The sequence below is a fragment of the Chenopodium album genome, chromosome 1 (assembly GCF_948465745.1).
Source record: "Chenopodium album chromosome 1, dcCheAlbu1.1, whole genome shotgun sequence".
In the NCBI taxonomy this organism is placed as follows: domain Eukaryota; kingdom Viridiplantae; phylum Streptophyta; class Magnoliopsida; order Caryophyllales; family Amaranthaceae; genus Chenopodium; species Chenopodium album.
Window position 1 is genome coordinate 16,516,807 of NC_137834.1, and position 14,816 is coordinate 16,531,622.

Below are 14,816 nucleotides of genomic sequence, written 5' to 3' on the forward strand. Positions count from 1 at the left end.
ATTGGGAGAGGGAAAATCATGAGACTTATGTTCAGGATTCTCATGCTTTTAATGTTGTTGCTAATTGTCATGATTTGTCTAATAAGAATTCCCATGAGGTGCTTGATGCTCCCCATAGTGACCATGTAATGCATGATTTTAACTCCCTTCCCTCTATAGCTCAATGTAATGAGGTACATTCTAACGATGATGAAGTGCATGTTCTTTCTCATATTTCATCCGATTTTTGCATGAATTCTAAAGGTGTGCCCCATAGTCTCCTAGATGATTCCAATGAGCAAGCTTTTGACTCGTCTATCCATGATGATTTGGACTCAATTGAGATTATGGCACAAATATTTCTTGATTCAATTGGTAGCCCTTAACCTTATGAGTGAGTTCATTGATAAGGCTTCATTAGAACGAGATGAGTTTGAGAGAAATTTGCCCCCATTCACTCTTGATTTTGAGATGGTAGGCCTTGAGAAATTTAAGGGAGATGTTGTTCAAGGTTCTGAAGAGGAGGTTGGGGTTGAATCCTTTGGAAATTTTGAGCTTGAGGGAGATGTAGAACTTGAGGGTTCTTCATTTGAGGATTCCATGATTGACTTTCATTCCCTCATTAGTGACGTGAGACCTTGTGACGAGGGATTAGCTACCCCTTTTCCCCTTTCTCATAAACCTTTCTCCCAAAGGTTTAACCATATCTCCTACTATCCTATGTTCCTCCCTTCTTTTCTCAAAGAACCTCTTAGGGATCCTGTAGACACCCAATTATGTCTCCTCAAAACCTAACCCACTGATTAGTACCTTTCACGTCGAATCATAATCGAATGAAGCGAAAGTGTGGAAAGTTTAGTGTTGCGGATAGTTTTGATTTCTTTTCTCTTCTCTTGTGTTTTTTGAAAACTTATTTTAAGAAAACAACCAATCCAGTTTGGTTGGTCCATGATATGGGTCCATAAGTAGTGTAGTTGGATGGGGCTTGATAAGATCTTTCCAACGATATATTATAAGCCCAATTCCGATGAATATTGAGGAAGTTATGGCCGATTACTTAACTGGGCCCTGTTTGAGCCTTATATGCGGTCCAATGATCTAGGGGAGGGCCTAATATGAATTTGTCATTCCTAATGCAATTAGGAATGGTTTTAGTCTTCTAGATTCTTCTAGAAGGTTCTTTTCATTCCTAATTCAATTAGCATTGATAAATTGACTTTTGTTGACTTTTCAGAGTTTTAATTAAGATTAAAGAGCATTTTTGAGAAAAAAAATACGATTTTATCCTCCTGTACGGCATTTTATATCTGATTTTAAGAAAACGCGTGAATTTCTGAATCAGCGCCAAACGCCAGCTGTAGCGCCTAGCGCTATTATTGGCGCCTGGCGCTAATGTTGGCGTCTGGCACCAATAGACAGCGTTGGCGCTAATTAATTCTTATCTGCGTCAGAACTTTGTTTTTGATGTTTTATCTTTTTGGCTGATTTTTCTATAAATAACGTGCTAAAAACTCCGTTTTCATTCACCTACAATCACCGATTCTCTCAATTTTTGACCAACTGTCATTAAAATTTTCTTGATTACTTTCTCTCGCTCTTTTCTAAACTAGCTTCTCTCAAATACAAAATTCCGCATTCATTAGATCTAGATACACCTAGCCATATTCGAAGTTGCCTTCGTCCTAGACGTGAAAGGTTTTAATTTCTGAGGGTTTGGTCCCAAATCTCTATTTCAATTATTTAATTTAATTGTTTGATTATTATTTTCCTTGAAGTTACTAATGTGTGTATTTTGTTATTAAAAAGACATACGAGGCATCCAAGTAAGTACTTTAATGGTTTAATTGATATTATGATATAGAAATCATGCTTAGGTTGTTATTATGATTCCTAGTATCATGTCTAGGGTAACTTTAATACTAAGTATGATTGAAAGTATGATGCTTCCTATGTTCTTCCTAATATTTATGATTGTTAGTATCATGTTAGGGTTAAAGCTTTGATTTTTATTGTTTAGTGACATGCTAGGGTTTGTTATTAATCTTGTTAGTATCATGCCTAGGATCTTGCTATTATTATGTTTTAACATGATTCATGATTATTTTTATAATTGTTTTGATTATATTTTTATGATTGTTATTGTTGCTTGATATATATTTATTTTTATTGCTTAATCACGCCTTTTATTGCATGTTTAAAGGGAATTTGTACTTGTAATCACGCTTAATAAGATAATTAATAATCTTGTTTAGGGTTAATTTGATTATAATTCAAGTGATCGCCAATAATAGTTTTATTTGTGCATTAATATTCAACCAACATAGATAAACAGGTTTAGGGCAAACCTATTGATTGCATGTTAGTCAGAAAGCGCACATGAATACGATCAGAATAAAGTAGAGGCCTATTATTAGGGCAGGTTCAATCTCTTTTAGGTTGGATTTGTACCTTCATCCCCGAACTACCAGTCATGGTTCCAGACCTATTGGAGTTGACGATCTCTTGGATCGTTAAGGGGTGTAACCTTCACCACGTGAACGGCTTACAAGTTCCTAAAAAACTTGTTGGCGACTCTTTTGCTCTATCTTCTTTCCCTTTCGACGCCACCGTACTTTAGTGTACGATCACAGTGGGGTTCAAGCTAGAGGATTAATGCTTGAAATATTCCCTACAGTTTTTGGCGACTCCACTGGGGAGGATTTCTATTTTAATTCCTAAATTTGTTTCGGCAATGATTTAGAATGAGTGGATGAGACTCGAAACGTTCTAAGTATTTCATGTGAGTAATTTTGATTAAAATTATTGTCATATGCATAAAAAAGATCTCATTGGAAAGACCATCTGTAATGAGTTAAAACATAGGATTTTACACGTAGGAAATTTGAGAAATATCTTTCACAACTAGGACCGAAATAACACTGCGCGAAACTGGAAAATTTTATCGAGCATAGAAAGCTGCTGAGGCATGTAGGAATTAGCGTCAGTGAACAGAAGCTGGCGCCAGACATTTAACCGTAGCGCCAGACGACAGCCATGTCGCCAGGCAGTACAGCAAAATCCTGGCGCCAACCTCTGTTTGCTGGCGCCAAATTCTTCCAATACCGAGCTTGAAATATGCGTTCTAATTTCGACTAGTTTTTCGTATTGTTTGCTCGATTCTACTTCCTGATTGAGTTTTTCTCACTTTTCTGAAACCCATATGTGTTCTACATATGGACATAAACTTTTGGGAATTCATGCTCCATCTACCTAATTGAACGCTCTGAGGAACAAAGGGTACATCCGAGAATGTTGAATTCGCCAAACCATGGAAGCGAGTTTTTCTAAAACCCGCGGTGTCCCATCCACTCGCGCCAACCCGTCACAGTTAGGCTTCCGCGCGGTGCATCCAGACAATTAACTATTGACCCTCTATTGACTAAACCATATCCCGAACTTTAGAGAAATAGAGCCATGGTTAGGTTGCAAACTCATTGCATCATTTTGTGCCTACTTGACTAATTGTGCATTATTTGTTGTGCATATACTATGTTTTCTTAACCGTTTGTTTGACTTGTGTTGAGATTTAATAAATTAATGACTTAAAGAAATTTGCCTAATTAATTAATTGATTAATTAATTTGAGTAAATAAAGTCTAATAGTTAATCGAAATTGACCTAGTACGACTTTAGGCATACCCCGGTTGATTAATAACACCGAAAACAGTCTCAGATTGAAGCTCCAGCATTGGCGCCAAAGTCTGAACTGTAGCGCCACTTTGTGGAGTGTGGCGCCTGGCGACAACTCTGTCGTCTGGCGCTACACTACACAGTGCGACGCCAGTCCTGTCGTTTTGACGACAGTTCGGATTATTGATCGAGTCATCACCTAATGTCTAATTGACCAGTTTGCTAAATAATTCGGTTAAATTTCGCTGTCAATAGTACCGTATTAAGTCATTAATTGAGTCTAGTCACATAGTCTAGCCACATGGTCATGACACGAGTCTTAACATATCACCTACACTAACTAGTCTTAGCACACACTTTGAGTACACATCACCATGACCATGTCTTAGGTTTCTTGCATGAGTCGGTCTTTTCCGTCATTTGAGTTGGGGGTACATTCTATTCCTAATTCTTCATATACCTCCATCTACATCATTTTTCTTCACATTCTATTCCAATCTTTCTTCATTTCCTCCATCCATTGCATGTTGAATAAAGTTTGAGTCAAATAATTAACAATGAATATCCCCAAATTCCTTTTCCAAAGTACTTGGTCGAGAAGAGAAGGGCGATTAATCAAGGACAACCTCTTTATCCATGTCTCGCTTTTTGATAAACCGATTCGTCAAAAGAGGAAGGCTAAAAAGATAATGGCAAGTCAAGAAGAGGTCAATGAACTTAGGAATCAGTTGAATGACGTGACCGACGTATTTAAGGCCGTAACCCTCAAAATTGATGACCCTGTGAAGCAACAACAAATGAACCTTATGCAAGAAAGTTTGAGAAAGCTATCTAGTGACTATAAATTTCAGGGCATGAGTTCTTTTCTCTCGAGTTCAACGCCACTGACATCCCTAAATTCAAAGCAACAGATAACCCTTACTTCCATCTAAGAGCTTTCGAAACTATAATGAACATTAAGGGTATCGATAAGAAGATTTTCTCCTCTCTGTTCTCACTATCTCTTGAGACCGATTGCCAGCAATGGTTCTTTTCTCTCGAGAAAGAGAAAACCTCTTCTTTGGAATCCATAGAAAACGCTTTCATAGATAGATATAAGTGCAACATTCAAGACAAAACAGACCATAGACAACTCGAGATGTTAAAACAAAAAGAAAACGAAGGGTTCACTTCTTTCATCAACAAATGGAGGGAGACTTCTGCTAATATGGTCAAGGCTCCTATCGAAAAAGAATCTGTGAGGATGTTTATCAAGAATCTCTAAGAAAAGTATTCAAAGCACTTAAAATATCAACACAACTTGAATACTTTCAGAGCCGTCTATGACATAGGTATCGAGATCGAAGACGACCTCGCAAAGCAAAAAGCTACTAACAATAGTAATCACAGTGGCTGGAAAGGAAAGTAGAACGACAATCCTTCTTCTTCCGAAAACTCCCACTCCAGTAATAATGTTAGTACCTTTGACTATAATGGTGTCTTAGCCATGGATAATCAAGGATTTAAAAGGAAACCTTGGCGAGAGTTCACACCTATTGGAATGACCTACGATGCTGCTTTCGACATTCTTTACGATCGAGGATTAATTAAACCTATTGGCCCTACCGAGGATCCAATGCCAGAAAATTGATCTTCGAGATGGAATCCAAACTCCTATTGCAAGTACCATCGAGGAAACGGTCATACCACTAATGAATGCTACAGGTTTCAAAACCTCATTCAAGATCTCATAGAGGAAAATAAGATCCCATTGCCTCTAGCTAGCGAGAAGACTGGATGATGTCGGAGCAAACAACACAAGACAAGAGGCGAGCTTCAACGACGAGATTTCATGACATCCTTTTTATTTTTCTTTATTTACCCTTTCCCCAATAAGTCTAGCATAGACTCTTTCTTTTCTCTTAGATTAATTTTGTGGATTCTTTCTTTTCATAAAATGAGCATTTTATTCTCTTACATATGATCATCACATCACATTGCATTGCATTTAAAAAAAAAAAATCCATGTCGAATTAAGCATAAGGTATACCAATGATTTGAGGCACCTCTTGTAGCCACATCATATTACCTTTCACCCTTCAAATATGCAATCCTTTCTTCATAAACCACTTTGAGCCTCGTCTAATGATAGACCTTTCATTTTTCCAACCCATATCTACCTAACTTTGGGATGGGATGGTGTACAACTTATGCAATTCTAAAAAGCTTGAGTGATTTCAAAAGATCAAAATAAATAGAAATCAATAGCAAAAAAAAAAAAAAATAATAAGAGTGTGCAAAAGGGCAAGTTTTCCAATGTCTTTGACATGAACATGTCTTTGATATGAACACGTCTCAGACTACGTCTCTTATCGAGTGCTCGGTACCGTGCCTGAGAAACATGAATGACAAGTGAGTGATAGACAGTATGATCGGGATTGCCCACACTTATAAAAATAAAATAAATGCTAAAGCAAAAAGAGCTAAAAAAGAGTAGAAACTCAAGCATAAAAATACAAAGATCCAAAGCAAAGTTGCACACCTTGGGGGCTTATTTAGGGTATTGAGCCTTTATCCCCTTCTTCTTCACGCCTTTAGCCTAACCACGTTACAACCCTTAGAAGACCTTTTTGAGGTATACATACACTTGTGCAAGGTTCGGCTAGAGCTACGTTCGGCCTGATTCCTAACGGATACGTAGGCAACCTCACATCGAGGTGCGACCATAATGAAAATACATTCATATTCACATTCACACACTAACACTATGATCATATCAAGGGATTCCCTATGCTCATCCCTATTCATTTAGAGCTAGACTTGGGGGCTTGATCTACATCATTAGCTTACCTAGCCTAAGAGTCACCACCATTTGACTCTTTTCAATATATTTTCCCACACACATAGCCCTTGCGGCCTATCTTTTATATCACTTTCACACACCGCACAGATACATGACCATATATACTGCCCTTAGGAACCCTTTGTCATGGAATCTTAACATAAAGTTGAAGCATGTATTGTCATGTCAAAATCACTCATCAATCATAATCATCATTGCATCGAAGTATGAAGTGCTTAGCCTCCGTGCCTAAGTTACCTAAATACTTTCATTATCGAGTCAACTAGGATAGTCTAAGATGTTACAATCCTTGTGCTGTGAGAGACAACGTTAACGGATTAAGCTCATTCAACATGCACCTTCAAAACTTCGATTCTTTTTCGTGTCTTTCTTTTTCGGGAGAAAGTTGGTACCCTCCACAAAAATGACAGAAATTTTTTTCTTTTTTGCATTTTCGAGTCGCAAAATCATAATACAATGCACACACGGGTAATGAGTCACACGTGTCATAACACTTTAAGTAGAGTCAACCTCGAGTCAATCACAGTGAGTCAAGTTTATGCCTTGAGTTATGTCAAGTCATTGAGTCAAGCAATGCTAAACCTTAGGTCAACCCTAAGATGATTAAAGAGGTTAGCAAAGTTCTATAGTAAAAAATAAATACAGGTGCAGCAGAATAGGGAAGACCCTACCCCAGCGCCAGACGAAAACGTCTAGCGTCTGGCAACAGTTTTTAGCGCCTGGCGCTAAATCCCAGTCTCTGGCAACAGAGTTAATTCTTGGCGCCAGAGATATTTCAGCAGCGACAGAGCTCGATGCCTCTCAGAAAGATGATTTCGACCTCATACAGCAATTTCGGGCTCCTTGGTACGCCAGTTAACCCCTATAAGCAATTTGACATGATTAAGTAGTCAGTTTGATTACAATCACAATAAGTGATCGACCTGATGAAAGATCGTCTCACTTAGCTGAAAGCGCCTAAGAATTGGCTCATCATGGAGACACCGACATACTGGTTTTAGCGGAAGCAAAGTTCAAGCGAGCTTTAGAGATCGGCAAGAGTTGGTCTTCGGAAATTTTTCTTCAGAATATTATCATTCAAAGCTCTTTTGTTCAGAGACGCGTGGACATATTATTGAAGCTCTTTTGTGGAGAGACGCGTGGACATTTCTTTCAAGCTCTTTTGTTCAGAGACGCGTGGACATATCATCAAGCTCTTTTGCTCCAGAGACGCGTGGGCATATTATTCGAAAGCTCTTTTGCTCAGAGACGCGTGGGCATCCTATTATCAAGATATTTGTTCAGAGACGCGTGGACACATCATTCAAAAGTTCATATTAAAAAAAATTAAGCTCTTTGTTCAGAGACGCGTGGACATATCATCAAACTCTTTTGCTCAGAGACACGTGGGTATATCAATCAAAGCTCTTTGTTCAGAGGCGCGTGAACATATCCAAAAAAAAGAAGCTCTTTGTTCAGAGACGGGTGAACATAAAAACAGCAGGATGGCGTTCCCTAGATTGTGGAGAGTTGCCAAAAAACAACTGAGGATTGTTTCAAGCGAAGCAATCTTCGATAGTATTCCCTTGGACGTGGAATATTATCAATGCGGAAGAGGATTGTTTCAAGCGAAGAAATCTTTGATAATATTCCCTTGGACGTGGAATATTATCAAAGCGGAGGAGGGTCGTTTCAAGCGTAGCAATCTTCAAAATTGGAAGCAGTTACAAGTGTAGCGGTTTTCAAGCGGGATGTCATTCTCTTGGCAGGAGGTCATCAAAACAACAGTAAAGCGGCAGCAAATTGGTAACTTTCAGAGACATGAGCTCGACGGTGCAAGATACACGTTTCTTAACTCTTTTATCTGTTTAACTAACGCTAGTTTACAGGTATAGGCTTTACAAGAGTGATTTAGGATCGCCAAACGTTCTGAATCATTATCCGTCCCTATCAATACTTTGAGTTCTGTTTTCGAAACTTGCGTTTCTCCAAACTCAGTCAAAGTAGGGGCTTCTTTAGACACCCATTTGTGTCTCCCCAAAACCAAACCCGGTGATGAGTACCTTTCACGTCAAATCATAATCGAATGAAGCGAAAGTGTAGAAAGTTTAGTGTTGAGGATAGTTTTGATTTTTTTTCTCTTCTCTCTGTTTTTTTTAAAACTTATTTTAAGAAAATAGCCATTACAGTTTGGTTGGTCCATGATATGGGTCCAATAGTAGTGTTGTTGGATGGGGCTTGACAAGAGCTTTCCAACGATATATTATAAACCCAATTTCGATAAATATTGAGGAAGTTATGGCCGATTACTGAACTGGGCCCGGTTTGAGCCTTATATGCGGTCCAATGATCTAGGGGAGGGCCTAATATGGGTTTATCATTCCTAATGCAATTAGGAATGGTTTTAGTCTTCTAGATTCTTCTAGAAAGTTCTATTCATTCCTAATTCAATTAGCATTGATAAATTGACTTTTGTTGACTTTTCAGAGTTTTAATAAAGATCAAAGAGCATTTTTGAGAAAAAATACGATTTTATCCTCCTGTACGGCAATTTCTATCTGATTTTAAGAAAACGCGTGAATATATGAATCAGCGCCAAACGCCAGCTGTAGCGCCTGGCGCTAGCATTGGCGCCTGGCGCTAATGTTGGCGTCTGGCGCCAATAGCCAGCGTTGGCGCTAATTAATTCTTATCCACGTCAGAACTCTGTTTTTGGTGTTTTATCTTTTTGGCTGATTTTTCTATAAATAACGTGCTAAAAACTCCGTTTTCATTCACCTACAATCACCGATTTTCTTAATTTTCACCAATTGTCATCAAAATTCTCTTGATTACTTTCTCTCTCTCTTTTCTAAACTAGCTTCTCTCAAATACAAAATTCCGCATTCATTAGATCTAGATACACCTAGCCATATTCGAAGTTGCCTTTGCCCTAGACGTGCAAGTTTTTAATTTCTGAGGGTTTGGTCCCAAATCTCTATTTCAATTATTTAATTTAATTGTTTGATTATTATTTTCCTTGAAGTTACTAATGTGTGTATTTTGTTATTAGAAAGAGATACGAGGCAACCAAGTAAGTACTTTAATGGTTTAATTGATATTATGATATAGAAATCATGCTTAGGTTGTTATTATGATTCCTAGTATCATGTCTAGGGTAACTTTAATACTAAGTATGATTGAAAGTATGATGCTTCCTATGTTCTTCCTATTATTTATGATTGTTAGTATCATGTTAGGGTTAAAGCTTTGATTTTTATTGTTTATTGACATGCTAGGGTTTGTTATTAATCTTGTTAGTATCATGCCTAGGATCTTGCTATTATTATGTTTTAACATGATTCATTATTATTTTTATAATTGTTTTGATTATAATTATATGATTGTTATTGTTGCCTGATATATATTTATTTTATTGCTTGATCACGCCTTTTATTGCATGTTTAAAGGGAATTTGTACTTGTAATCACGCTTAATAAGATAATTAATAATCTTGTTTAGGGTTAATTTGATTATAATTCAAGTGATCGCCAATAATAGTTTTATTTGTGCATTAATATTCAACCAACATAGATAAACAGGTTTAGGGCAAACCTATTAATTGCATGTTAGTCAGAAAGCGCACATGAATACGATCAGAATAAAGTAGAGGCCTATTATTAGGGCAGGTTCAATCTCTTTTAGGTTGGATTTGTACCTTCATCCCCGAACTACCAGTCATGGTTCCAGACCTATTGGAGTTGACGATCTCTTGGATCGTTAAGGGGTGTAACCTTCACCTCGTGAACGGTTTACGAGTTCCTAAAAAACTTGTTGGCGACTCTTTTGCTCTATCTTCTTTCCCTTTCGACGCCACCGTACTTTAGTGTACGATCACAGTGGGGTTCAAGCTAGGGGATTAATGCTTGAAATATTCCCTACAGATCCTTTTCCTATCTTCTGAAGTCCCCAACTCTTTCATTGTTGATTTGGAAAAGAGTTATAATGCTAACCAAAAAGATTTTTGCGAGGAGAGTTTGCCTACCTTTTTTTCTTTTTATTCTTATACTTTTTCTTCTTATTTTCTTTAATTTTCTTTTGATTCTATTACTTTTTCTTTTCTCCCTTCTCTCATGCATAAAGTCTCCTTGTACTTTATGTTTGTTTGTCATATGAGCATCACGTATGCTCTAATTCTTGATATATTTTCCGGTTCATATGACCAGCTTTTGCGTTCGTTGTCGGGTTATTTACTAGATTGGTCATGCTTGGACGTTAAGAAAGCCTTTCTCGGGAAGTAACCCGTGTTTTATTGCTTTCTTTTTATTTCATTTACGTTTCTCATTTTTGTTTACTCTCTTGTCTATGTGTATAGGTACTCGATGCATATACTCATGTGCAAGGATTTTGGATTGAGATCCTTGAGATGAAGCACACCATTGATTGCTTGCATTTGGAAAAGCAACAAAGACGGGGAATTAGATGAAAATGTGGACAATGTGCTCAATTGCGAGTTTCAACACCCACCTAACATTTGGTTTACTCTTTCCTTATTCCCTCATATTAAATTTGCTTTCTTAAATGTATGTGGATTGAATGAATTATGATTTGTTGTGTGAATGTGTTTTCTTTCTTCCCCTCCCTCACACCCTTTTTGACTATATTTTGAGCATTGAGGACAATGCTCCATTCTATCTTGGGGGAGTAGATATTCGCTAGCTTGGGGGGTTATCTATATCTCTTGGTGGTTTCTTAATCCATAGTCTCTTGATTGCTTGATTGATTCCACCCATACTTGCCAAAGTCTATTATTGAGATTGGTTTTCTATGTTTGGATGGCCATGAGCGCCTTATTGAGTTGACTATTGGTATATGTAGTTTTGATTGATCATGCTTTCATATTGCACAATTGTATATGCATTCTTGAGTATTGTTGTTTTGTGAATATTTGTGTGTATAGTATCTTTCCATGGCATTCAAGGCAAGGTTTCAAAATATTTTGTTTTAAATTATGACATAATTGGGCTTTAGCACCTAGAATACCCTCTTCCCTAGTTGTTAGAGGTGTTCTTGCACTTGGATGTCGGGATTGGTTCACACATATATCATTGCCAAGGTAGTAGAACTTAAGGGCTATGAGATCTTAGCTCACTCGGTTTGTGGTAAGATGGTTGTCGCTGTCTTGCTAGTTGAAGCTCTAAAGGTGATTTTTGCTACGCCGCTACCGTTATTGTTGTGATGATGTATCTATTTTGTTCTAGCCTTCTACATTTATTGCATGTGTGGCCTTTGGATCCTTGGCATTGCTAGCTTATATCGAGAATTTGGCTTAAAAAACCCGAGATCGAGACCGAACAAACCTAGGGGAAGACGAAGGCAATTAGGAATTTGTTTTATTTTATTATTTTCCATTCTTTTTTCTTTTGCATTTGCTCAATTAGTACCCTAATTTGAGCCATTTTCCCTTCTTTGGCATAACCACATTACAAACCAACGGACCTTTGCTTTATTTTCACCTTTATTAGTTTTTGTGAAGCATTCTTGGGACTTGATTTGTATTTTTGGTTAATGAAAGTGAGAAAGAGAATGAAAAAGAAGTGAAAAACTCAAATCTTGGTTCTTGTGATTATCTTTGTTATGTTGAATAGTTTGAGTAAATGAGAAGAAAAGAAAGGAAAGAAAGAAAAAGCCGCTCAAAGTTAAAAGAGGCGAGAGCAAAGAATATAAAGAAATGAAAAAAAAAAAAAGAAAAAAAATTGAGAAAATACAAAAATATTTGTTGTTTGGTTGAAAAAGAATAAGCTTGGGGGAGGAGTTGCTTTGTGATCTATTGCTAGAATTCATGATTTGAAAGTTGGTAGTTTATTGAGTTTGAATTGAGGAATGATCAACCTTGCTTCACTTCTAAGTTTACCACCAATTTCCAAATTTATTTCAACGCCCTTTACCCTAGCCTAAACGTTTCAACCCTTTTAAGACCTTTTGACCTTAGTGAGGTTTAGTTACTACTGGTGGAGGGTAATCAAGCCAAGCCTATTGAGCGAGCTATTCATGCCAAGATGTTTGGTAGCCTAAATGTTTTTTATTGTTTATTTCTTCCGGTTCTTTCGAGGAATCTTGAGATATCACCTTAATAGTGGATGCAAAACTAGTGAGGACGCTGAAGTTTGGTTGGAGATAAGGAGGAGGGTAAGTCCCTCTAAGTTCTCTACCCTTTCCATGCTTTATGTGTTTACCAACCTTAGCAATTCTTTTGCTTGGCTACCTTTAATGTCTAGAAAGGATTGTATTCTTATGCACTTAGCCCGTTGTTTGTGTTTGGTTTGAAATTTCAAAACTCGAGTTTTCTTGATTTCACCTTTGCCTTGAATGTTATGTATTGCCAAGAGTTGTGGGTTAAACCTCTTAGGAAACCCTCACGAGAGCTTACTCGTCCTCTTTGGCGACATGGGGGTTTAAAGGGCTTGATGCATACGCTAAATGCATCTGTGATTCCTACAGCAGTGAGTTAGTGTACATTCTTTCTCTTTGTTTCTATTTTGTTTCTTTTGCTTTCAATAATTCCATCTTGTTCTCTTTTACCTTAGCTTTGCTCGAGAACGAGCAAAGGTTTAGCTTGGAGGAATTTGATGAATGACATTTATGTTACTCTTAAGGAGTAGTTTTAGAGTTATTTCCGTGTTTATTTTCCCTTATTTCCCTTTTATTCTCTTATTTTCTTTATAACAAAGTTTCTAGTTTATTTTGGTAATTTTTGAGTGTTTTAGTTTATTTTCTTTATTTTATTAGTTTTAATTTGTTTTCGTATTTTATTTTATTTGATTTTATTTGCTTGCGTAGTTTTAATTATTTTTAGTTTTAGTTTTGTGTCGTCTTTTATTTTAGTTTACTTTATTTGTTTTCATTTTATTTTATTCTTTGTCCCAATCCTCTTTTCAATCTTGCTCGTGTTAGTAGGTGAGTTCGAGGTTTAAGGCATATGCTACAATTTCCAAATGGAGTGAGTTTCCGGCATAAAAAGCTTCCTTGCTACTTGCTGCTGCCCCTTTTCCTTCACCACACTCCCCCTCTCTATTCACCTTATCCTTCACCACAACAAAACATCAATTCCCCTGCTCCCTCACGCACACAACCGTCCACCAAAACCCACACCAATCAACCACCTTTAGCCACCCAAATCGGAGCCACATAAGCTCCCTATCTTCTTCCTGCCCTGCTCCAATTTGCATCCAGCAATTCCAGCCAACAACAACCACGCCATTCCCCCGTTCCAATTCAAACAGCAGCAAACCGCAACCAACCCCGCATCTCCAATCAACACCTGACCACCGTCAACAGAGCATCCACCACCAACCTCCCATCAACAGCCTGCATCAGCTCACACCTCCAACTCACAGCCGCATCCAACCAACACACACTTCACCACCAGCCCAACATCAATTACAGCTTCTCCTTACAGCTAACCCGCAACACCAAAGCACAACCGCACCTAACACCAGCCCTAACTCACTTCCCCTGCAGCCGCGCTGCACACCGCTGCGACAAACCACCAGCCTGCACTATCATCACCGCATCATTGCAGCCAACACCGCACCAATCACAACCCTTTAATCAAGTGCCCAAAATTAGAGAAAATAGCAAATCAATCGGGTTCGGGCAAACTGTTGAGGAGTTCGGTCGAAGTGCCAAAATAGTCAGAAACTTCCGATGTTTTCTCATTTGAACATGTGTGGTCGAACACACCCATGGTTCGACCGAACCAACCCAATGTTCGGTCGAACCCACCCTCGGCTCGATCGAACCATTTCACGAGCTTTGCACATGATAACTAATAAGATCGAAAGGTTGATATTTTAGGTCAAAGATGATGCTTGATGATTACCGTTTATTATTGTTATCGGCGGTTGATGAACTGTGGTAATGATGATGCGCTTCAATGGAGTTCGGAGCAGCCAAATGCGAAAGAAGTAAATGGAGGGTCTGATGTTTTGGGGATTTTGGGGTTTATTTATCTTTTTCTTTTAATTTTATTTCTTTTTCTTTTCCTTTTCTTATTTCTTTTCTCTTTTATTTTGCTTAGTTTTATTAGCTTTGTATATATACCCATTTTTGGGGTAATTAGTTTAATGGGGGAAAACAATTATTCTTTTCTTAATTCGTTTTTAGGAGAGCTTCTCTCTCTAGGTTTAGCTTAGGATTAGAGTAGTTTAGAGGGAGAAAGTAAGGGTTTCACCATTGTTGAGCTTTTATTTTGAAGAAGAAATAGATCATTTTTTCTATAGACTTTCATCTTCAATCAATGAGAATCTCTAACTCTGTCTCCTATATTTTTATTGCTTTCTTTTGATTATTATTTTAGTTGTTGGTA